Source organism: Phyllobates terribilis, unplaced genomic scaffold (assembly GCF_046119375.1).
Source record: "Phyllobates terribilis strain yellow unplaced genomic scaffold, ASM4611937v1 Scaffold_2__4_contigs__length_985480577, whole genome shotgun sequence".
In the NCBI taxonomy this organism is placed as follows: domain Eukaryota; kingdom Metazoa; phylum Chordata; class Amphibia; order Anura; family Dendrobatidae; genus Phyllobates; species Phyllobates terribilis.
In genome coordinates this window covers 212,454,294-212,480,637 of record NW_027362762.1, presented here as the reverse complement: position 1 = coordinate 212,480,637, position 26,344 = coordinate 212,454,294, and positions in this window count along the sequence as shown.

The following is a 26,344-nucleotide window of genomic DNA, read 5'->3' as shown; positions in this document are numbered from 1 at the left end:
GGGCACCCTCCCATTGCGTACATCCACTACCCCTCTGGCAGTCAAGAGTGTAGGTCCATGTTCCGAGCTAAGGGGCTCTACTACCGCCTGGTAGCTCCGTCCTTTGAGACCTATTGCTGCTCTACACCAAATCAGCATTTCACTCATCGGGGGAATCACAATGGGTACCAGGTCTGTCACCCGTACATTACCAATTTCACCACCTGTTAGCTTTACCTGTTGCTGGTACATAAGGGCTCGGATCTCTTTCTGGAGCGTCCTTCTCTGCCCTGGTCTGGCAGTGTCAGCTATCTGTTGGAGCAAGAACACCACTTCTCCCAAACAGTTACTAACAATATTTGTGCCAAGTACCATATACAAGTCTGTATCATCAGGATTAGTCTCTACTACAATTAGTCCCTGGTCCTTCAGTTCCACTCTTCCCACCTTTACTGCCACATCCTTAATCCCGACTAGGTTAAGGGGGAGGTCGTTTGAGGCATACACGGAAAGATTTGGATCTGGTGGGTGAAGTTCGTCTATGGACCAGAACCTTTTATAGAGGACATCAGGCATGATGGTTACCTGAGATCCTGTGTCCAGCAGAGCAGGTGTCGCGATGCCGTCCAGCACGATGGACAGGAAAGGTCTTCCTCCCACGAACCTGCGGTACCATTTTGATGTGCCTGAGGGGTCTACTGGGTGTCGGCCCTTGGCCCCAGGGTTTGCTCATTTAAAGGACAGCTCTGGACGGCGTGACCTGTCTTGTGGCAGCAGTGGCAGACAGGGTCCTTCGGCGGGCGGCGTTGGTTGCTAGTCCTCCCAGGGGGTGGCGTTGTCCTCCTCCTCCTTCTCATCCAGGGGACATCCTCAGGGCTGTCGGCTAGCAGGATCGTTCCTTCTGTCTCGGGCTCTATCCGCAGCTGCAGGGCACTCAGTACAGTGGTCAGGGTTTTTCTCAACTGACGCACTTCAGAGCGCAGGTTGTCCAGCTCACTAGGGGACGTTGCTTGCACCTTGGCTTCAGCAGCCACCGGGGAAAAGGTGGACGCTGCAGACACTGGGGTGGCCCCACCCTGGTAACATTGGGTAGCAGTTGTTTCCAGGGGCTGCAGTCCTTTTATAGCCATGTCCTTAAGGGTGTCAAAGATGGCATCTGGATGATCCAGGGACCACCAACGCACAGTCCTGCTCTCCTCTTAAGACCTCAGTCCCCGGATAAACTGTTCCTTCAGCATTCTGTTACAGTGGACCCCAGTAACCAGAAGTTAGATGTCTGTGCCGAAATCATTACACCGTGAAGTGAAAGAGTATTTACAAGACCTAATCAACAGAGGTTGGGTACTAAAGTCGAAGTCGTCTTATTCCTCTCCTATTGTTTGTGTTAGGAAGAAGGACTGTATGTTGAGACTCTGCTGTGATTACCGGGAACTAAACCCAATGTCAGTACCTGATCAGCACCCAATACCAAAGATCCAAGATATATTGGATAGCCTATCAGGAAGTACCTGATTCTCTGTCCTCAATCAGGGTAAAGCAGACCACCAAGGGTTTGTCGAAGAGTCCAGTAGACCCTTGATAGCATTCATCACACCGTGGGGATTATATGAGTGGATCCACATAACGTTTGGGCTCAGTTAAGCTCCAGCAGATTTCCAGAGGAGCATGGAGACATGTTTAGAAGGATTGAGGGACGATATCTGCCAGCCATACTTGGATGACAATGTGGTACACAGCAAAACCTTCCGGGAGCATGTTGAATACGTGAGGACCGTATTACAACGGTATCAACAATACGGAGTTAAGTTGACCCCAAAGAAGTGTGAACTGTTCAAAAGGCAAGTCCGATTTCTAGGGAAAATTGTGTCCGGAGAAGGATATACCATGGACCCAGCAGAAATCGCTCCGGTACTGGCCTTAAAAGACAAGCGGCCCTCTACCGTCAGGGAGTTGAGGCAGATATTAGGATTCCTCTCCTACTATCGTACTTACATTCGGAACTTCTCCAGGATTGCCACCCCACTATACCTCCTCTTGGGGGGGACGACAGAGACGACAACACCCATGGAGAAAAAGAAGAACATGGGTAGGACCAGGCTTAAAAGAAACAATGCTGTTTCATCCCAACAGCCCATTCTCTGGACAGCAGACCACCCAGAGGTATTGGAAGAACTAGTAGACTACCTGGTAAAACCACCCATCTTGGGATATCCTGATTTCAATTTACCGTTTATTCTTCATTGTAACGCTTCTCAAGTTGGACTGGGAGCTGCCCTATATCAGCATCAAGATGGAATATTGAGAGTCATCAGTTACGGTTCTAGAACATTGACAGATGCCAAGAAGAATTACCATCTACACTCTGGAAAATTGGAGTTCCTGGCACTGAAATGGGCTATCTGTGAACGATTTAGTGATTATCTCTACTACAGCAAAGAGTTTGAGGTATACTGACAACAACCCTTTGTCCTTACTACAGCCAAACTGAATGCAATGGGTCAGAGATGGGTCACTGAACTAGCTGACTTCAAATTCAGCATCAAGTACAGGCCAGGAAAATGCAATGCGGATGCTGACAGATTGTCAAGAATGCCACTAGAGCCTGAGGAGTTCATGCAAGAATGCTCAGAGGAAGTCAGTCTGGAAGCAATTGAGAGCACTACCCAAGCAGTACAAGCTTATCAGGAGGAAGACACACCATTGTGGTGTCCGTTGACGGTGGAAACCACCATAAAAGCGAGAGAACAAGATCACCCCCAGTCTATTCAACAACTACCAAAAAGGAAAATCCGCAAAGCACAACGGGAAGATCAGATAATTGGTGGAAACCGATTTTGGTCCATATAAAGTTGTATTCTAAGTAAACGAGAGAGAGAGACAATGAGTCACCAGCAGTATCTGTTTTAATTAAAGAATGGACGGAGCTCTACCTCAGTGAAGACGGTATCCTGTATCGTAAAGGAGGACAAAACCGGCAGTTGGTACTACCCAGAGTATTCCGTAGGTTGGTCTTCAAAGAACTCCATGAAAACATGGGACACCTGGGAGTAGAAAGGACAACCAGCTTGATCCGTGAACGTTTTTTCTGGCCGTAGATGCAGAGAGATATTGAGAGGTACGTGGCAAGGGAGTGTGGGTGTCTGAAAGATAAACGTCCCAACACATCAACGGGCAACATCCAAACTACGTATCTGATGGAGATGGTCTCAATAGACTTTCTACATCTCAAGTGTTACGGGTCCGGGTGGTGGAACCTCTGTGCTTTGATGCAAGGAGGGACCAGAGGGGCGTAACTAAGTGCCTACTCAGACTGACCCAGGTCACACGGCGGTTTAGTCGACTCTGTGAACCAGGGAGGGACCGGGCAGGTGGACCAGGTGCCACTCTGGGACCGACCTTGTGTGAGAGCAGGTGACTCCCACGGGTCAGATGACAGGAGCTGACCGGTACAGCGGATAAGCATGGCAGGTAGGCTGGCTGGTGATCCGGGTAGACAAGCAGGCGGGTACAGCAGGTAACTTGGCAAGTGCTCCGGGTAGGCAGGCTGGTGGGCACGGCAGGTAACTGGCAGGTGCTCCGTGTTGGCAGGCAGGTGGGCATGGCAGGTAGACAGACTGGCGGGCAGGACTATTATACAGACTGGCAGGCAGGACTGTTAGACAGACTGGCAGGCAAGGGACCTGAGGGCTGAGGAGAGTGTTGGCACACAAACAACAACATTGCACAGGCACCTCCATTTTGGAGGAGGGGCTTAATATAGGGGCAGTCCTCCGGCCATCAGCTGGGGACTCTTTAGGATGGCGCGTGGCCCCTTTAAGAGGGAGGGAGCGCGCGCGTGTGCGCCTTAAGCACAGTGCCCAGGAAGCTGCGCGCAGTGCGTGCCTCAGCGGCAGTAGAACAGAAAGACACCGGACCGGGACCCCTCTTCTTTAAGCCTGTGAGAAATTTTTCTAGTAGATGAGGGGCATGAATATTCTCCCTGGGCTCCCAAGACCTCTTCTCAGGGCCAAACCCCTTATAATCCACAAGTCTTTCCTCTTACCCGCTTGGTGGCCAAAATGTTTTCTACCTCAAAGACGTCCTCAGCGGCGACTGGAGCTGGAGTGGTACCTGGATTGTCAGAGAAAGGATTAAGGACAACCGGTTTGAGAAGAGACACATGAAAGGAGTTGGGAATCCGTAAGAAGGCCGGGAGTTTCAGCTTGTAAGCCACCGGATTAATTTGGTTCAGAACCTCGAACGGACCGATGAATCGCGGACCCAACTTGTAAGATGGTATCTTGAGGCGGACATATTTGGAGGAAAGCCAGGCCTTGTCTCCCGGACGGAATAGAGGCAGATCCAGATGTCTCTTATCAGCATGCTTCTTCATCAGCTCCGAGGACTGAAGAAGCGCAGATCTGGTGTCTTCCCAAATAGCAGAAAATTTGCTGACGAGAGACTTCGCGGCAGGATTGTCCACTGAAGAGGAGACGGGAAACAGAATCCGGGGGTGTTGACTGTAGACCACAAAAAACTGAGTTTTAGCAGAAGACTCGCTCTCATGGTTGTTATAGGAAAACTCGGCCCAGGGCAGGAGCTCAACCCAATCGCTATGGTGAGCGTTGACAAAGTGTCGAAGAAAACTGGTGAGGATTTGATTGATGCGTTCCACTGGGCCATTGGACTGAGGATGATAGGCCAAATAAAAATCCAAGGAGACATCCAGCAGCTTGCACGTGGCTCTCCAGAAGCACGAAGTGAATTGAACTCCGCGATCCGAGACAATGTGGATGGGTAGGCCATGAAGACCGAAGATGTGATGGATGAAGTCCTTAGCCAGCACCGGTGCAGACGGAAGACCCGGCACGGGAATAAAGTGGGCCATCTTAGAAAAGCGGTCAGCGACCACCCAAATGACAGTACAACTGGCAGAAACAGGGAGATCCGTGATGAAGTCCATTGCAATATGTTGCCACGGAGTGGAAGGCACGGGAAGAGGAAGAAGATGGCCGGCTGGGAGGTGCCTAGGTATCTTGTTACGGGCACAAGAGGAACAAGCCGCGACAAATTCCGCAACGTCCTTGCGCAGTGTGGGCCACCAATAATGTCGGGCAATGAGCAGAAATGTCTTCCTCTGGCCGGCATGACCAGCCAGTTTGGACAAATGACCCCACAGTAAAGCCTTCTTCCGATCCTGAACTTCTACAAAGGTCTTACCGGGAGGTAGATGAGACAGGTCAAACGGAGCAACAGTCATTATTTTGGAGGGGTCAATGATATGTAGAGGCTCCTTATCCTGGTTTTAATGTTCTTGTCTGCCGGGCGGTAGTGAAGATTAAAGCAGAATCGAGCGAAGAATAGTGACCATCTGACCTAACGCGGGTTTAGTCTTTGGGCATTCTGCAAATAAGCAAGGTTTTTATGGTCAGTGTAGATGACCACCGGGAGTAGAGCCCCCTCCAGCAAGTAGCGCCACTCCTCCAGCGCTAATTTGATGGCCCGCAGCTCTCGATCTCCAATGGAGTAGTTGCGCTCGGATGAGGAGAAGAGCTTGGAGAAGAAGTCGCAGGTTACCATTCTCCCGGACGAGGATTTCTGGGTGAGCACTGCTCCTGCCCCGGAGGAGGAGGCATCGACCTCCAGGAAGAACTGCTTGTTGCAATCCGGATGGTGTAGCACTGGAGCGGAGGAAGACTTGTTTTAGGGAGACGAAGGCTTTCTCCGCCTCGGCTGACAACTCCCTGGGATTTGCTCCTTTACTGGTGAGATCAGAGATGGGAGCAGTCCAGGAGGAAAAATGAGGAATGAAGAGGCAGTAATAGTTCGCAAAACCCAGAAACCGTTGAATCGCCTTCAATCCCTCCGGTCGGGGCCACTTTAAGACGGCAGACACCTTCTCGGGATCCATCCGCAGACCGGTCTCAGAAATGATGTAACCAAGAAACGGCAAGGAGGTCTGCTCAAAGAGGCATTTCTCGTATTTAGCATACAGGCGATTCCTCCGGAGCCTCAGCAGAACCTGACAAACATCCCTCCGGTGTGAGGGCAGATCCGGGGAGAACACCAAGATGTCGTCCAGGTACACCACCACGCAGGAATACAGGAGATCTCGGAAGATGTCATTAACTAGCTCCTGGAAGACGGCTGGAGCATTACAAAGACCGAAGGGCATCATGCGGTATTCGTAGTGACCATCCCGGATGTTGAATGCCGTCTTCCACTCGTCTCCCTGGCGAATCCGGACCAGATTGTACATCCCCCCAAAGATCGAGCTTGGTGAAGATCTTTGCGCCTTTTAGGCGGTCAAACAACTTCGAGATCAGAGGCAGGGGGTACTTATTTTTTATGGTAATCTGTTTTAGACCCCTATAGTCAATACAGGGACGAAGCGAGCCGTCTTTCTTCTTGACAAAGAAGAATCCTGCTCTAGCCGGAGAGGTGGATTTCCAGATAAATCCCCTAGCAAGATTCTCCTCAATGTACTCAGACATAGCACGGGTCTCAGCCAACGACAAGGGGTAGATTCACACACGAGGAGGTGAAGCACCAGGTATTAGGTCGAAGGGGCAATCATACGGCCTATGAGGTGGTCGTGTCTCAGCCTCCTTTTTGTCAAAGACGTCCACATAGGACCAGTAGGGTGCCGGCAAGCCAGGTAGGTTAGCTGGCGTAGACGGGGGTCAAGCAGGACGAACCAGAACCTGACAGGATTCATGGCATTCCTGACCCCAACAGAGCACCTCACCAGATCTCCAATTCAGGACGGGCTCATGTCTCTGTAATCAGGGCAGACCAAGCAAGAGGGGATGAGAGAGACCGGACAGCACATGAAAGGAGATCTTCTCTGGGTGCAGCATTCCCACCTGAAGAGTTACAGGCTCAGTGACCAGCAAGATGGTTTCCGGAAGAAGCTTCCCATCCACTAAGGAAACCGCCAAAGGTTCAGCCAGACATATGGTAGGAATCTGATAACGTTCCACAACGGCCTGTTGAATGAGATTCCCTGCGGCTCCGGAATCCAGAAAGGCAGTCTCAAAGAAGCGGATCTCACCACTGGTGACAGAAACGGACAAAGTCAAGGATGGAGAAGAAGAACTCTTGCCTAGGACGACCTCTCCAAGCGGTCCTAGACACTGGAGTTTCCCGGTCTCTCTGGGCAGGAACGGATCAGATCCTCTATACTGCCACAGTAGAAGCAACTCCCCTCGGCGCGGCGTGTCTCCTGGCGAGACTTGACCATCTTGGCTTGGTCAATTTGCATTGGCTCTGGAGAAAACACACCGTCCCACAGAAAGATTCCCTTGACGGAGTTGGAGAAGTGAGGAGGCAGTAGAACACCTTACGGAAAGTCGCGAGGAAAGCCTGGAGATTGGACATCAGAGTATCCCCTCTCTCCCACAGATGGTTAAGCCATGCCAACGCCTCTCCGGTGAGGTGAGACATGATAAATGCCACCTTGGCCCAGTCGGAGACGAACTGGTATGCCAGAAGTTCAAAGTGCAGCGTGCACTAATTTATGAAGCCCCGACATAGAACAGAGTCCCCTTCGAAATGTGGAGGCGCAGAAAGCTGGGGTCCAAAGCCGGGTGCCACAGAGCCACAGGGTAGAGGTGCCACCGGGGTGGGTGCCGCTCAATTAGAGACGGACACCTTCAGAGTAGACAGCGTGTCCAGGCGGGAGTTGACTGTCCGCAGATAGGACAGTATAGTCTCCTGTTGGGATCTCTGATGTGAGACCTCCTGGTACAAGTCAGAGAGTAAAGGAGCCTGGGAGCCACCGGATTCCATGGCCTGTGCAAACTGTTACGGGTCCAGGTGGTGGAACCTCTGTGATTTGATGCAAGGAGGGACCAGAGGGGTGTAACTAAGGGCCTATTCGGACCGACCCAGGTTACATGGTGGTCTATGGTCACCCTGAGTAACGGTTCTCCCAGGATTTCAAAGAATTCATGTAACCTGTCTAGCCCCTATCTGAACCTAGCGGCATGCGTGTAACATTGGTGGTCCGTACGGAGAGTCCTGAGCGAGAATTAGCGTGTAGAGGTAGAAGAAAAAAAGTGTCTGGAAAAACACAGCAGCACAGTACCTCAACTCAACTCTGCTACACCAGTTAAAGGGGACCAGCCCTAAAGAAGACTCACTAGCTGCAATGGATGTGGAAATACAAATGGACAGAATTAGTGAGCTGCTTCTTCAGTTAACCTGTGAAGAATTGAGAACAGTAGTGACGCACCCAGGGGATGGAGATGACTCGGCGCCCGGGCCTTGTTGTTGCCTGATCTTGGGGGATGTCACGGTGGTCGGCTCCCGGGCCCGTACCCTGGGGTCACTCTTAAAAGAAGGGGGGAAGTTGTATGGGATAGGGATGTTCGTGACGCCACCTGTGGTGTCTGGTGAGGATCACCAGCGCTGCGACAGTCCTCTGAGGCCGGTGTTTAGGCAGCTTAGTTGGTACGACTCCCCACAGGTGGAGCGGGGCCTCAGGGCAGTGTAGGTGAAGGATGCAGGACAGAGGGGACCCAGCCGGGTCAGAGGAAGAATAGGCACACACACAACAGTTCATTTCAGTACCTTTACTGGTGGTGTTTCAGGCACAATCCAGGGCACTTTAGGGTGAAGGGTGCATATCATAGGGCTCCTAACTTGGCTGTTTCCAGATGAGTCAAGGGGTTATTATCAGTGAAAGCAGTGAACTTACTGGAGGCTAGGTAGTGCTTGAACCGCTCGGTGATGGCCCAGACCAGGGCCAGGAACTCCAACTTGAAGCTGCTGTAGTTCTCTGGGTTCCGCTCGGTCGGGCGGATCTTCCTGATTGCATAGGCAATCACCTTCTCTCGGCCATTCTGCTTCTGACTTAACACAGCTCCAAATCCCTCATTGCTGGCATCAGTGTACAGTAGGAATGGTTGGCTGTAGTCAGGGTAGGCTAGGATCTCTTCGCCGGTCAGGATCTCCTTCATCACCTCAAAGGATTCAGCTTGCTCCTTACCCCACTGGAACGGGGGGTTTCTGCCTCTCCCGGACTGTCCTACCAGGAGATCTTGCAAAGGCGTCGCTTTTTTGGTATAGTCCTTCACAAACCTCCAGTAATACCCGACTAGTCCCAGGAACTGACGTACCTCCTTGAGGCTCTTCGGCTCCGGCCATTTCTGGATGGCAGTGACCTTCTCCAGGTCCGGTGCTACTCCTTCTGGACTGACGATGTGCCCCAGGTACTGTACCTTTCGCTTGAGCAGCTGGCACTTGGAGGGCTTCAGCTTCATCCCATACCGGGACAGCAACTCAAATACCTCTGCCAGGTGCTTCAAATGGTCCTCGTATGTTTTGGAGTACACTATCACGTCATCCAGGTATAGCAGTATGGTCTCGAAGTTGCGGTGTACCAGGCAGCACTCCATCAATCTCTGGAAAGTTCCGGGCATTGCAGAGTCCAAACGGCATACTGTTGAACTCACAGAGCCCCATCGGGGTGGTGAAGGCAGTCTTCCCCCGATCCTCCTCAGCAACAGCTACTTGCCAGTACCCACTAGTGAGGTCAAGGGTGGAGAAGTAATTTGCAGACTTTAATGCAGCCAGGGATTCCTCTATACAGGGCAAAGGGTATGCATCTTTGTGTGTTATGTGATTTACCTGTCTGTAATCTACACACATTCTCATGCTTCCATCCTTTTTCCTGACTAGGACCAGGGGAGCTACCCAGGGACTACAGCTATCTCTTACTACCTCTGCCTTCTTCATGTCATGCAACATCTCCTTCGCCTTCTGGTAGTGTGATGGTGGTATGGGCCTGTAACGTTCTTTGATGGGTGGATGGTCACCTGTGGGTATATGGTGTTGTACCCCTTTAATCCTCCCAAAGTCAAGTGGGTGTTTACTGAATACCTGCTCGTATTCCTGAACCACTCGGTGTACACCCTGCTTCTGATGGGCAGGAGTGGTGTCTGTCCCAACATGGAGCTGTTGACACCAATCCTCCACCTGGGTTCCCGGGTCATCATCCTACACTTCGTCTGGTGAGGTTAAGGACTCTGTTGTGTGTATGGAGTTGTTATCTACTGTGTACAGTTTGGCAACAGTGGCGTAGCGTGGTAATCTAACCTCGTCCTCCCCATAGTTTAGGTGGCGTACGGGCACCCTCCCATTGCGTACATCCACTACCCCTCTGGCAGTCAAGAGTGTAGGTCCATGTTCCGAGCTAAGGGGCTCTACTACCGCCTGGTAGCTCCGTCCTTTGAGACCTATTGCTGCTCTACACCAAATCAGCATTTCACTCATCGGGGGAATCACAATGGGTACCAGGTCTGTCACCCGTACATTACCAATTTCACCACCTGTTAGCTTTACCTGTTGCTGGTACATAAGGGCTCGGATCTCTTTCTGGAGCGTCCTTCTCTGCCCTGGTCTGGCAGTGTCAGCTATCTGTTGGAGCAAGAACACCACTTCTCCCAAACAGTTACTAACAATATTTGTGCCAAGTACCATATACAAGTCTGTATCATCAGGATTAGTCTCTACTACAATTAGTCCCTGGTCCTTCAGTTCCACTCTTCCCACCTTTACTGCCACATCCTTAACCCCGACTAGGTTAAGGGGGAGGTCGTTTGAGGCATACACGGAAAGATTTGGATCTGGTGGGTGAAGTTCGTCTATGGACCAGAACCTTTTATAGAGGACATCAGGCATGATGGTTACCTGAGATCCTGTGTCCAGCAGAGCAGGTGTCGCGATGCCGTCCAGCACGATGGACAGGAAAGGTCTTCCTCCCACGAACCTGCGGTACCATTTTGATGTGCCTGAGGGGTCTACTGGGTGTCGGCCCTTGGCCCCAGGGTTTGCTCATTTAAAGGACAGCTCTGGACGGCGTGACCTGTCTTGTGGCAGCAGTGGCAGACAGGGTCCTTCGGCGGGCGGCGTTGGTTGCTAGTCCTCCCAGGGGGTGGCGTTGTCCTCCTCCTCCTTCTCATCCAGGGGACATCCTCAGGGCTGTCGGCTAGCAGGATCCTTCCTTCTGTCTCGGGCTCTATCCGCAGCTGCAGGGCACTCAGTACAGTGGTCAGGGTTTTTCTCAACTGACGCACTTCAGAGCGCAGGTTGTCCAGCTCACTAGGGGACGTTGCTTGCACCTTGGCTTCAGCAGCCACCGGGGAAAAGGTGGACGCTGCAGACACTGGGGTGGCCCCACCCTGGTAACATTGGGTAGCAGTTGTTTCCAGGGGCTGCAGTCCTTTTATAGCCATGTCCTTAAGGGTGTCAAAGATGGCATCTGGATGATCCAGGGACCACCAACGCACAGTCCTGCTCTCCTCTTAAGACCTCAGTCCCCGGATAAACTGTTCCTTCAGCATTCTGTTACAGTGGACCCCAGTAACCAGAAGTTAGATGTCTGTGCCGAAATCATTACACCGTGAAGTGAAAGAGTATTTACAAGACCTAATCAACAGAGGTTGGGTACTAAAGTCGAAGTCGTCTTATTCCTCTCCTATTGTTTGTGTTAGGAAGAAGGACTGTATGTTGAGACTCTGCTGTGATTACCGGGAACTAAACCCAATGTCAGTACCTGATCAGCACCCAATACCAAAGATCCAAGATATATTGGATAGCCTATCAGGAAGTACCTGATTCTCTGTCCTCAATCAGGGTAAAGCAGACCACCAAGGGTTTGTCGAAGAGTCCAGTAGACCCTTGATAGCATTCATCACACCGTGGGGATTATATGAGTGGATCCACATAACGTTTGGGCTCAGTTAAGCTCCAGCAGATTTCCAGAGGAGCATGGAGACATGTTTAGAAGGATTGAGGGACGATATCTGCCAGCCATACTTGGATGACAATGTGGTACACAGCAAAACCTTCCGGGAGCATGTTGAATACGTGAGGACCGTATTACAACGGTATCAACAATACGGAGTTAAGTTGACCCCAAAGAAGTGTGAACTGTTCAAAAGGCAAGTCCGATTTCTAGGGAAAATTGTGTCCGGAGAAGGATATACCATGGACCCAGCAGAAATCGCTCCGGTACTGGCCTTAAAAGACAAGCGGCCCTCTACCGTCAGGGAGTTGAGGCAGATATTAGGATTCCTCTCCTACTATCGTACTTACATTCGGAACTTCTCCAGGATTGCCACCCCACTATACCTCCTCTTGGGGGGGACGACAGAGACGACAACACCCATGGAGAAAAAGAAGAACATGGGTAGGACCAGGCTTAAAAGAAACAATGCTGTTTCATCCCAACAGCCCATTCTCTGGACAGCAGACCACCCAGAGGTATTGGAAGAACTAGTAGACTACCTGGTAAAACCACCCATCTTGGGATATCCTGATTTCAATTTACCGTTTATTCTTCATTGTAACGCTTCTCAAGTTGGACTGGGAGCTGCCCTATATCAGCATCAAGATGGAATATTGAGAGTCATCAGTTACGGTTCTAGAACATTGACAGATGCCAAGAAGAATTACCATCTACACTCTGGAAAATTGGAGTTCCTGGCACTGAAATGGGCTATCTGTGAACGATTTAGTGATTATCTCTACTACAGCAAAGAGTTTGAGGTATACTGACAACAACCCTTTGTCCTTACTACAGCCAAACTGAATGCAATGGGTCAGAGATGGGTCACTGAACTAGCTGACTTCAAATTCAGCATCAAGTACAGGCCAGGAAAATGCAATGCGGATGCTGACAGATTGTCAAGAATGCCACTAGAGCCTGAGGAGTTCATGCAAGAATGCTCAGAGGAAGTCAGTCTGGAAGCAATTGAGAGCACTACCCAAGCAGTACAAGCTTATCAGGAGGAAGACACACCATTGTGGTGTCCGTTGACGGTGGAAACCACCATAAAAGCGAGAGAACAAGATCACCCCCAGTCTATTCAACAACTACCAAAAAGGAAAATCCGCAAAGCACAACGGGAAGATCAGATAATTGGTGGAAACCGATTTTGGTCCATATAAAGTTGTATTCTAAGTAAACGAGAGAGAGAGACAATGAGTCACCAGCAGTATCTGTTTTAATTAAAGAATGGACGGAGCTCTACCTCAGTGAAGACGGTATCCTGTATCGTAAAGGAGGACAAAACCGGCAGTTGGTACTACCCAGAGTATTCCGTAGGTTGGTCTTCAAAGAACTCCATGAAAACATGGGACACCTGGGAGTAGAAAGGACAACCAGCTTGATCCGTGAACGTTTTTTCTGGCCGTAGATGCAGAGAGATATTGAGAGGTACGTGGCAAGGGAGTGTGGGTGTCTGAAAGATAAACGTCCCAACACATCAACGGGCAACATCCAAACTACGTATCTGATGGAGATGGTCTCAATAGACTTTCTACATCTCAAGTGTTACGGGTCCGGGTGGTGGAACCTCTGTGCTTTGATGCAAGGAGGGACCAGAGGGGCGTAACTAAGTGCCTACTCAGACTGACCCAGGTCACACGGCGGTTTAGTCGACTCTGTGAACCAGGGAGGGACCGGGCAGGTGGACCAGGTGCCACTCTGGGACCGACCTTGTGTGAGAGCAGGTGACTCCCACGGGTCAGATGACAGGAGCTGACCGGTACAGCGGATAAGCATGGCAGGTAGGCTGGCTGGTGATCCGGGTAGACAAGCAGGCGGGTACAGCAGGTAACTTGGCAAGTGCTCCGGGTAGGCAGGCTGGTGGGCACGGCAGGTAACTGGCAGGTGCTCCGTGTTGGCAGGCAGGTGGGCATGGCAGGTAGACAGACTGGCGGGCAGGACTATTATACAGACTGGCAGGCAGGACTGTTAGACAGACTGGCAGGCAAGGGACCTGAGGGCTGAGGAGAGTGTTGGCACACAAACAACAACATTGCACAGGCACCTCCATTTTGGAGGAGGGGCTTAATATAGGGGCAGTCCTCCGGCCATCAGCTGGGGACTCTTTAGGATGGCGCGTGGCCCCTTTAAGAGGGAGGGAGCGCGCGCGTGTGCGCCTTAAGCACAGTGCCCAGGAAGCTGCGCGCAGTGCGTGCCTCAGCGGCAGTAGAACAGAAAGACACCGGACCGGGACCCCTCTTCTTTAAGCCTGTGAGAAATTTTTCTAGTAGATGAGGGGCATGAATATTCTCCCTGGGCTCCCAAGACCTCTTCTCAGGGCCAAACCCCTTATAATCCACAAGTCTTTCCTCTTACCCGCTTGGTGGCCAAAATGTTTTCTACCTCAAAGACGTCCTCAGCGGCGACTGGAGCTGGAGTGGTACCTGGATTGTCAGAGAAAGGATTAAGGACAACCGGTTTGAGAAGAGACACATGAAAGGAGTTGGGAATCCGTAAGAAGGCCGGGAGTTTCAGCTTGTAAGCCACCGGATTAATTTGGTTCAGAACCTCGAACGGACCGATGAATCGCGGACCCAACTTGTAAGATGGTATCTTGAGGCGGACATATTTGGAGGAAAGCCAGGCCTTGTCTCCCGGACGGAATAGAGGCAGATCCAGATGTCTCTTATCAGCATGCTTCTTCATCAGCTCCGAGGACTGAAGAAGCGCAGATCTGGTGTCTTCCCAAATAGCAGAAAATTTGCTGACGAGAGACTTCGCGGCAGGATTGTCCACTGAAGAGGAGACGGGAAACAGAATCCGGGGGTGTTGACTGTAGACCACAAAAAACTGAGTTTTAGCAGAAGACTCGCTCTCATGGTTGTTATAGGAAAACTCGGCCCAGGGCAGGAGCTCAACCCAATCGCTATGGTGAGCGTTGACAAAGTGTCGAAGAAAACTGGTGAGGATTTGATTGATGCGTTCCACTGGGCCATTGGACTGAGGATGATAGGCCAAATAAAAATCCAAGGAGACATCCAGCAGCTTGCACGTGGCTCTCCAGAAGCACGAAGTGAATTGAACTCCGCGATCCGAGACAATGTGGATGGGTAGGCCATGAAGACCGAAGATGTGATGGATGAAGTCCTTAGCCAGCACCGGTGCAGACGGAAGACCCGGCAGGGGAATAAAGTGGGCCATCTTAGAAAAGCGGTCAGCGACCACCCAAATGACAGTACAACTGGCAGAAACAGGGAGATCCGTGATGAAGTCCATTGCAATATGTTGCCACGGAGTGGAAGGCACGGGAAGAGGAAGAAGATGGCCGGCTGGGAGGTGCCTAGGTATCTTGTTACGGGCACAAGAGGAACAAGCCGCGACAAATTCCGCAACGTCCTTGCGCAGTGTGGGCCACCAATAATGTCGGGCAATGAGCAGAAATGTCTTCCTCTGGCCGGCATGACCAGCCAGTTTGGACAAATGACCCCACAGTAAAGCCTTCTTCCGATCCTGAACTTCTACAAAGGTCTTACCGGGAGGTAGATGAGACAGGTCAAACGGAGCAACAGTCATTATTTTGGAGGGGTCAATGATATGTAGAGGCTCCTTATCCTGGTTTTAATGTTCTTGTCTGCCGGGCGGTAGTGAAGATTAAAGCAGAATCGAGCGAAGAATAGTGACCATCTGACCTAACGCGGGTTTAGTCTTTGGGCATTCTGCAAATAAGCAAGGTTTTTATGGTCAGTGTAGATGACCACCGGGAGTAGAGCCCCCTCCAGCAAGTAGCGCCACTCCTCCAGCGCTAATTTGATGGCCCGCAGCTCTCGATCTCCAATGGAGTAGTTGCGCTCGGATGAGGAGAAGAGCTTGGAGAAGAAGTCGCAGGTTACCATTCTCCCGGACGAGGATTTCTGGGTGAGCACTGCTCCTGCCCCGGAGGAGGAGGCATCGACCTCCAGGAAGAACTGCTTGTTGCAATCCGGATGGTGTAGCACTGGAGCGGAGGAAGGCTTGTTTTAGGGAGACGAAGGCTTTCTCCGCCTCGGCTGACAACTCCCTGGGATTTGCTCCTTTACTGGTGAGATCAGAGATGGGAGCAGTCCAGGAGGAAAAATGAGGAATGAAGAGGCAGTAATAGTTCGCAAAACCCAGAAACCGTTGAATCGCCTTCAATCCCTCCGGTCGGGGCCACTTTAAGACGGCAGACACCTTCTCGGGATCCATCCGCAGACCGGTCTCAGAAATGATGTAACCAAGAAACGGCAAGGAGGTCTGCTCAAAGAGGCATTTCTCGTATTTAGCATACAGGCGATTCCTCCGGAGCCTCAGCAGAACCTGACAAACATCCCTCCGGTGTGAGGGCAGATCCGGGGAGAACACCAAGATGTCGTCCAGGTACACCACCACGCAGGAATACAGGAGATCTCGGAAGATGTCATTAACTAGCTCCTGGAAGACGGCTGGAGCATTACAAAGACCGAAGGGCATCATGCGGTATTCGTAGTGACCATCCCGGATGTTGAATGCCGTCTTCCACTCGTCTCCCTGGCGAATCCGGACCAGATTGTACATCCCCCCAAAGATCGAGCTTGGTGAAGATCTTTGCGCCTTTTAGGCGGTCAAACAACTTCGAGATCAGAGGCAGGGGGTACTTATTTTTTATGGTAATCTGTTTTAGACCCCTATAGTCAATACAGGGACGAAGCGAGCCGTCTTTCTTCTTGACAAAGAAGAATCCTGCTCTAGCCGGAGAGGTGGATTTCCAGATAAATCCCCTAGCAAGATTCTCCTCAATGTACTCAGACATAGCACGGGTCTCAGCCAACGACAAGGGGTAGATTCACACACGAGGAGGTGAAGCACCAGGTATTAGGTCGAAGGGGCAATCATACGGCCTATGAGGTGGTCGTGTCTCAGCCTCCTTTTTGTCAAAGACGTCCACATAGGACCAGTAGGGTGCCGGCAAGCCAGGTAGGTTAGCTGGCGTAGACGGGGGTCAAGCAGGACGAACCAGAACCTGACAGGATTCATGGCATTCCTGACCCCAACAGAGCACCTCACCAGATCTCCAATTCAGGACGGGCTCATGTCTCTGTAATCAGGGCAGACCAAGCAAGAGGGGATGAGAGAGACCGGACAGCACATGAAAGGAGATCTTCTCTGGGTGCAGCATTCCCACCTGAAGAGTTACAGGCTCAGTGACCAGCAAGATGGTTTCCGGAAGAAGCTTCCCATCCACTAAGGAAACCGCCAAAGGTTCAGCCAGACATATGGTAGGAATCTGATAACGTTCCACAACGGCCTGTTGAATGAGATTCCCTGCGGCTCCGGAATCCAGAAAGGCAGTCTCAAAGAAGCGGATCTCACCACTGGTGACAGAAACGGACAAAGTCAAGGATGGAGAAGAAGAACTCTTGCCTAGGACGACCTCTCCAAGCGGTCCTAGACACTGGAGTTTCCCGGTCTCTCTGGGCAGGAACGGATCAGATCCTCTATACTGCCACAGTAGAAGCAACTCCCCTCGGCGCGGCGTGTCTCCTGGCGAGACTTGACCATCTTGGCTTGGTCAATTTGCATTGGCTCTGGAGAAAACACACCGTCCCACAGAAAGATTCCCTTGACGGAGTTGGAGAAGTGAGGAGGCAGTAGAACACCTTACGGAAAGTCGCGAGGAAAGCCTGGAGATTGGACATCAGAGTATCCCCTCTCTCCCACAGATGGTTAAGCCATGCCAACGCCTCTCCGGTGAGGTGAGACATGATAAATGCCACCTTGGCCCAGTCGGAGACGAACTGGTATGCCAGAAGTTCAAAGTGCAGCGTGCACTAATTTATGAAGCCCCGACATAGAACAGAGTCCCCTTCGAAATGTGGAGGCGCAGAAAGCTGGGGTCCAAAGCCGGGTGCCACAGAGCCACAGGGTAGAGGTGCCACCGGGGTGGGTGCCGCTCAATTAGAGACGGACACCTTCAGAGTAGACAGCGTGTCCAGGCGGGAGTTGACTGTCCGCAGATAGGACAGTATAGTCTCCTGTTGGGATCTCTGATGTGAGACCTCCTGGTACAAGTCAGAGAGTAAAGGAGCCTGGGAGCCACCGGATTCCATGGCCTGTGCAAACTGTTACGGGTCCAGGTGGTGGAACCTCTGTGATTTGATGCAAGGAGGGACCAGAGGGGTGTAACTAAGGGCCTATTCGGACCGACCCAGGTTACATGGTGGCTTAGTCGACTCCGTGAACCAGGGAGGGACCGGGCAGGTGGACCAGGTGCTACTCTGGGACCGACCTTGTGTGAGAACAGGTGACTCCCACTGGTCAGATGACAGGGGCTGACCGGTACAGCGGATGAGCACAGCAGGTAGGCTGGCAGGTGATCCGGGTAGACAAGCAGGCGGGTACAGAAGGTAACTTGGCAAGTGCTCCGGGTAGGCAGGCTGGCGGGCATGGCAGGTAACTGGCAGGTCCTCCGGGTAGGCAGGCTGGCGGGCACGGCAGGTAACTGGCATGTTCTCCGGGTAGGCAAGCTGCCGGGCACGGCAGGTAACTGGCAGGTGCTCTGGGTAGGCAGGCAGGCGGGCACGGCAGGCAGACAGACTGGCGGGCAGGACTGTTAGACAGAGTGGCGGGCAGGACTGTTAGACAGAGTGGCGGGCAGGACTGTTAGACAGACTGGCAGGCAAGTGACCTGAGGGCTGAGGAGAGTGTTGGCACACAAACAACAACCTTGCACAGGCACCTCCATTTTGGAGAAGGTGCTTAATATAGGGGCAGTCTTCTGGCCATCAGCCGGGGACTCTTTAGGATGGCGCGCGCGGCCCCTTTAAGAGGGAGGGAGCGCGCACCCTAAGCACAGTGCCCGGGAAGCTGAGCGCAGTGCGCGCCTCAGCAGCAGGAGAACAGGCAGACACCGGACCGGGACCGCGGTGGTGAGGGGAACAGCGTCTCTGCCCGGCAGGAGGCAGAGACGCCGATGCTACATCAAGACGTGCAAGGGTGGTTACGAATACATCTTGGTGGTGATAGACCATTTCACTCGATTTGCTCAAGCATATGCCACCACTAAAAAATCAGGTCAAACAGCGGCAGAGAAGATCTTCAATGATTTTGCTTTGAGGTTTGGGTTCCCTACGAGGTTACACCATGACCAAGGAAGAGAATTTGAGAACCAGCTCTTTGCCAAGCTAGGAAAGTACTGTAGAATTCAGAGATCCCACACAACGCCCTATCACCCAGAGGGTAATGGACAAGTGGAACGTTTTAACCGGACATTATTGTTGATGTTGTGCACTTTAACAGCTGATGTGAAGAAAAACTGTAAGAGTTCTCTGTCAAAAGTGGTACATGCCTATAACTGTACAAAGAGCCATGCAACGGGTTACTCACCCTTTTTCCAATTGTATGGATGATCGCCAAGAGTGCCAATCGACATCATGTTCGATACTCCGGTGTCAGAGACTTACAGAACATATCCAGAGTACGTTCGGAAATGGAAGGAATGAATGGCAGAGGCATACAACATAGCATCCAAAGTGGTTACGAAAGGACAGAGCAAGAGTAAGGAGTACTATGATCGAAAATGTTATGGAGCAGAATTGGCACCGGGAAGCCGGGTGCTAGTCAAGAACATACATGAGAAAGGTGGTTCAGGAAAATTTCGTTCGTACTGGGAAGACAAGGTGTATGTGGTCGTAAGGAGGAAAGATGGTGACAGCCCAGTGTATGAAATCTGATTGGAAACGGGAGACAAAAAAAACAGAATAGTCCATCAGAATTTCCTACTACCCTGTGATTATATCCCACCACAACAAGACTTCCCAGAAGAAGACCAACATCGTCCAAGATTGACCAAGAGACCATCAAGGACTGAAGCTCCAGAGGTGAATAGTGACATTGAAAGTTCCGATGGAGAAGAACACATTGTTGTATTTCAAGGACCGGCAAGGAGAGGGATGTGCCATCCTCAGGAGAGTGAACTAAGTCCTAAGGCTCCAGAGTTCGTACCAAGGAGTACAGATGAAGTTCAGTTCAGATCTGATTATCGAACACCGGTCCTTGAAGAGACTGATCGACACTCAGGAGGAGCGGAATTATCAGACCGTGCAGAAACAGGTGACTCAGGAGAAGTACTTGAACTTACAGAGGCAGCTCCAAGAGCATCTGAGGAAGCACGGGAAATGAGTGTGGTGGAAAAAACTGCTGTGACCGAAGAACCCGTGGCATCTGAGGAACAACCCACCAGGAGGATGTCGACTCGAGAAGTGAGGAGGCCTGTGATGCTGACGTATGAGACACTTGGTGAACCGAGTCAAGTGCCAAGGACTTTCGACTGGAAACAGGTATCTCTGCCTGCGGACCAGGTAAGCCAACTTGAGTGGTATTCACCACCGAGAGGCAGTATGGAAGATGTTGCCTACTGGAAAGACTTGCTTTCATGCTTTGATTTTTTTTAAAAGACTATGTAGAAACACTAAACTGTTAAAGCATAGATAGAGAGAGCTGGTTGAAGACGTACGAAAAAGCTCCAGCTGAAGAGATGCTGATTGTTTTAATTGTGTTAATTGTTTATTTCTTACAGGCGTCCTACAAGAAAAAGGTCATAAGAATAGGTTGTTATCAATGTTTATGAAAGTTATACCAATTTGTCAATGCCAATTGAGTTATTCAACTTTCACCAATGTCTCAGAATTGGTCAGATTGACCAATTGAGGCGAATGTTGAGGACCACATTCAAAAAGGAGGGAAGCGTGTGACATGCAGAAGTAGTGCTGTTGCTTTAAAAGCATTAAGCAACTATTAGAAGTAACACAAGCACATGAGACAGGAAGTGTTGTGCTCAAAAAGCATCCATCAACTAGAGGGGTTAACACAGTCACAAGAGAAGGGAAGTGTTTTAGCAGTGCCCCAGGGGGATTGTGGGGAAGTTCTTTACTGTCTGGCTGGAGCCGAAGAGAAAGGTGGAGTGTGTATTCTGCATCTGACAGAAGCGCCCCTGCAAGTGAAAAGGATTCAAGTCAGGAGTGAAGCTAAGCACAGGTCAGGTAGAGTTCCTGAACTAGTAGTGCAAAGTATTGTCAGGCAGAAAGATAAGGACTGGAAGAAATTGTATTCACAGGGATCATCTCCCTCAGCAAACCCTCCCCCCCTCCTCCTTCTCACTGTGCTGTAAAGAATGCTGTGTCCATTAATGTGCTTTTGCATTAGAACTGTGCTGTCCTGTACTACTGGGAAGACTGTGAACTGCTATGCTGCTAAGGAAACTGTACTGTTTGCCACTGGAGCCTGTTGCTCATAAGACTTCACTTGCACTGGCTGTGCGGCTTCTTATTAAATGCTACTGATCTACCATTTATGAGGACTCTTGTCAAGTGTATCTGGTCAGCAAGTGAAACAACCTACGTGTCTGTGCCTGAGCATCAATACCCCTGTGTGCCTGAGAGAAGCTGCAGCACATGGTCTATGGTTGCCCTGAGTAACGGTTCTCCCAGTATTCCAAAGAATTCATGTAACCTGTCTCAACCCTATCTGAACCTAGCGGCGTGCGTGTAGCACATACATAACAAAAATAATACAATTCTCACCTCTCCCTGTTCCCCTGCTGCTCCGGTCTCCACAGCGTCTTCTGATCCTTTGCACTGCTCAGCACAAAGTGCGCGCTGTAGTGACGTCATCGCGCCCTCTGTGCTGAGACGTCACAGAGCTCAGACGCAGAGGGAGACAGACGGGAGATGGAGAATCAGCCGACGCTCCCTCTCCCATCATTGTTTTCAATTGTACCTGCATCCAGGATGCCGAAACAGCTGAAAGTACGATGCTCCACCAACTCATGGGCCCCAAAGTGGCCGCGTGGGCTGCTGCCAATGTAAACAGTCCAGATAACAGCACTTTTGTGTTGGTCTGGTACACTCATGCTGAATAGCATCAAGTGCACAAACTCAGTCTGGAGACATCACACAGGAGGCTTTCTTACCTCCACTTACTGTGCAATAATGATACAGCTGGACTTCTTTATATCTGCCATACCACACAATGGGGTGGGAATATGTGAGAAGCCAGTCCCAGCCATCTCTCTAACTGCTTGCAAATCTGGCCCTTGCAACGCCCTATTAACCCCTTTCCAACCCTTGCCGTATTAGTACGCACATTTGCGTACCCCCGGTTCAGTGAGGGCTGCTGCACTGAGCCCTTACTGAACCGAGCACATGTCAGCTGATTCTTAGAGCTGACATGTGCCCGCAACAGCCGCGGGTGGAATCGCGATCCACCCGCGGCTGTTAACATGTTAAATGCCGCTGTCAATCTCCGACAGCGGCATTTAACGCACGCTTCCGGGTTGCGCGTAATAAGCCCCACCCACCGGCAACCCCGTCACGTGATCGCGGGTCACCGATGGGCGTGCATGACAACCCAGGGTCTGCAGCAGACGGTTGTGGTTGTCATGATCTCGTCGCTATGAGCGCCACCTAGTGGTCGGCGCTCATAGCACAGGACCATTTCTGCTGCATACAGGGGACCTGCGATCTACCCCAAACTGTTATCAATAAAAATGTCAGCCCGGCGCGCAAAAAATAAGCCCTCACCCAGCCCCAGATCCCAAAAAATGGAGACGCTACAGGTCTCGGAAAATGGCGCTATTTTTTTTTAGTTTTTTTTACCAAATTTTGGAATTTTTTTTCACCACTTAAATATAAAATAACCTATACATATTTGGTGTCTACGAACTCGTAATGACCTGGAGAATAAGAATGGCAGGTCAGTTTTAGCATTCAGTGAACGTGGTAAAAAAAATAAATAAAAAACAACTGTGGTATTGCACTTTTTTTGCAATTTTACCGCACTTGGAATTTTTTTCCCGTTTTCCCGTACATGATATGGCAAAACTAGTAATGGCATTGAAAAGTACAACTTGTCCCGCAAAAAATAAGCCCTCAAACAGCCATATTGTCCAAAAAGTAAAGACGCTATGGCTCTGGGAACAAGGGGAGCAAAAAACGAAAAAGCAAAAACGACAAAACCCCAAGGTTGCGAAGGGGTTAAAACTCTCAGCACTATACGTCCTAGAGCTTGATTCTGGGCTTACATCACTGATAATCACCTCTGTGATACATACAGTGGTGGCCAAAAGTATTGGCACCCCTGCAATTCTGTCAGATAATACTCAGTTTCTTCCTGAAAATGATTGCAATCACAAATTCTTCGGTATTATTATCTTCATTTAATTTGCTTGCAAGGAAAAAACACAAAAGAGAATGAAGCAAAAATCAAATCATGGATCATTTCACACAAAACTCCAAAAATGGGCCAGACAAAAGTATTGGCACCCTCAGCCTAATAATTGGTTGCACAACCTTTAGCCAAAATAACTGCGAACAACCGCTTCCGGTAACCATCAATGAGTTTCTTACAATGCTCTGCTGGAATTGTAGACCATTCTTCTTTGGCAAACTGCTCCAGGTCCCTGATATTTGAAGGGTGCCTTCTCCAAACTGCCATTTTGAGATCTCTCCACAGGTGTTCTATGGGATTCAGGTCTAGACTCATTGCCGGCCACCTTAGAAGTCTCCAGTGCTTTCTCTCCAACCATTTTATAGTGCTTTTGGAAGTGTGTTTTGGGTCATTGTCCTGCTGGAGACCCATGACCTCTGAGGGAGACCCAGCTTTCTCACACTGGGCCCTACATTATGCTGCAAAATTTGTTGGTAGTCTTCAGACTTCATAATGCCATGCACACGGTCAAGCAGTCCAGTGCCAGAGGCAGCAAAGCAACCCCAAAACATCAGGGAACCTCCGCCATGTTTGATATCCCATAAAGTTTGTGAATCTGCTGCCTCCATTTAGCCAGGAAGAGGTGGTTACATAGAAGCTGAGTCAGGGGGCTCTGTCAGTATTGTCTAAAAAAATATATCCTAAAAACAACGTCCATCTGGCCACCACAGATTTAAAAAGACAGTTTTGATGAGTGCAGGTGTCCATTTTTGTGTGGCACACAAACTATGCTTTTATATAAAACGTGCTGCACACTGCTTAGTAAATTTGGGCCAAAGTTTTTAACACAAAACTAACTGAAAGGCAAAAAAAAAAATTTTAGTAATTTCATAATATGTGGGAAATTGGTACATTTCACATTGTCTGAACAAAAAGAGCAAATAAAATTAATTACAGATCAACTGTAAAAATTTGTACATGAAGACCCAGGGTCTTCCATGGGCATAATACTACTCAGCCAACACAGGGTGAGGGTCAAACAGCGTGGCAATATTTTATTGAACCACCAAACAGACAATAAGCATATAGAACAGTCGCAGCAAATACCCAAGGTGGTACAACATTACACAGTATCATCCTTCCATTGGCCCACTGGGAATAGAGCATCTGCGACTTTGGGACTTCCAGGGCCAACTACCTCAACCAGTGGCCTCCCGCTTTTGGCGGGCCCCCACAGAGAGGAGGTAGCGGCAAGCTTAGGAAGCTGACAGTCCATCAAGGTACAAGGTCAGGAGACCCAAGGGTCCCACCCTGGCTTCTCCGAGAGTTTCCATGGGGCCAGATCACCGGCTGGTACCAATCTGGCTTCTCCGAATGTCTCCATGGGTTCCAGGTGACCGGAGGGTCCCACCTGGCAACCCCAAACAACATATCTATGGGGCCAGGTGACCTCATTGTCCCAATCTGTTTTCCCCAAATGTATCCATGGGTTCTCTGATGGTGAATGGAGCAGATCTGTATCCTTTCAGTCAGGGCAGTGCACCCTTAGGCTGGATTCTTGTAGAATCCAAATCTGTGTCTCTCTGGATGGAGCCATGCTAGCTGAAGAGTCGCTCTGATCTTTGATACTCTGAACTATGGTTCTCCTTGCAGCAGGGTAGAAAACCCTTTCTATATTTACATATGTGGCTAAGGTCATCATTCATAGGTCAGGGGGAAATGTGCAGGGCTTAGGTCTCATTGTTTGAGCATTTAATCAGTTTGGATAGTTGGTATCCCCCTGCTCTTGTAAATCAACAACTAGCAGGCTTAGTACAATATGCAATTAGCATAGTAACAAACATCATTGTTTACAGACCAATAGCAGTCAACATTCAGGGTTATACAAATACTAGTCTGTACTTCTTGATCCACCAAAGAAACACACACAAACAAAAGTCAGCACAAACACAATAGTGTATTTCTCCTGGCTTAACAAATCTAGACATCTGGGTAATTAAGATTACAAGCTGTGTCATCACACATACAGTTGTGCTCAAAAGTTTACATACCCCGGTAGAATTTTTCCTTTCTTGGCCTTGTTTCAGAGAATATGAATGATAACAAAATAACTTTTTCTCCACTCATGGTTATTGGTTGGGTGAAGCCATTTATTATCAAACTACTGTGTTTTCTCTTTTTAAAACTTAATGACAACCAAAACATCCAAATGACCATGATCAAAAGTTCACATACCCCGTTCTTAATACCGTGTATTGCCCCCTCTAACATCAATGACAGCTTGAAGTCTTTTGTGGTAGCTGTGGATGAGGTTCTTTATTTTCTCAGATGGTAAAGCTGCCCATTTTTCTTGGCAAAAAGCCTCCAGTTCCTGTAAATTCCTGGGCTGTCTAGCATGAACTGCGCGCTTGAGATCTCCCCAGAGAGGCTCAATGATATTGAGGGGTGGAGACTAAGTGACCACTCTAGAACCTTCAGTTTGTTCTGCTGTAGCCAATGACAGGTCGACTTGGCCTTGTGTTTTGGATCGTTGTCATGTTGGAACATCCAAGTATGTCCCATGCGCAGCTTTTGGGCTGATGAGTGCAAATTTGCCTCCAGTATTTGCTGATAACATGCTGCATTCTTCTTTCCTTCAACTTTTACCAAGTTTCCTGTGCCTTTGTAGCTCACACATCCCCAAAACATCAGCGATCCACCTCTGTGCTTTACTGTAGGAATGGTGTTCCTTTCATCATAGGCCTTGTTGACCTCTCTCAAAATGTAACGTTTATAAGTGTGGCCAAAAAGTTAAATTTTGGTCTCATCACTCCAAATTACCTTGTTCCAGAAGTTTTGAGACTTGTCTCTGTGCTGTTTGGCATATTGTAGGCGAGATACTTTGTGGCATTAGAGCAGTAATGGCTTTCTTCTGGCGACTTGACCATGCAGCCCATTTTTCTTCAAGTGCTTCCTTATTGTGCATCTTAAAACAGCCACACCACTAGTTTTCAGAGAGTCATGTATTTCAGCTGATGTTATTTGTGGGTTTTTCTTTGCATCCCGAACAATTTTCCTGGCAGTTGTGGCCGAAATTTTTGTTGGTCTACCTGACTGTGGTTTGGTTTTTACAGAGCCCATGATTTTCCATTTGTTAATCACAGTTTCAATGCTGCTGACTGGCATTATGAATTCCTTGGATATTTTTTTGTATCCCTTTCCTGTGTTATACAGTTCAACTACCTTTTCCTGTAGATCCGTTGACAATTCTTTTGCTTTCCCCATGACTCACAATCCAGAAACGTCAGTGGCTGTATTAAAGATGCAAGAATCTGTTTGGATCCCAGAAACTCACTCAGCTTTTATGCACACACACTGATTACAAGCAAACAGGTCACATGTGAGGATGTTGCCTTTAGTAGCCATTCAAAC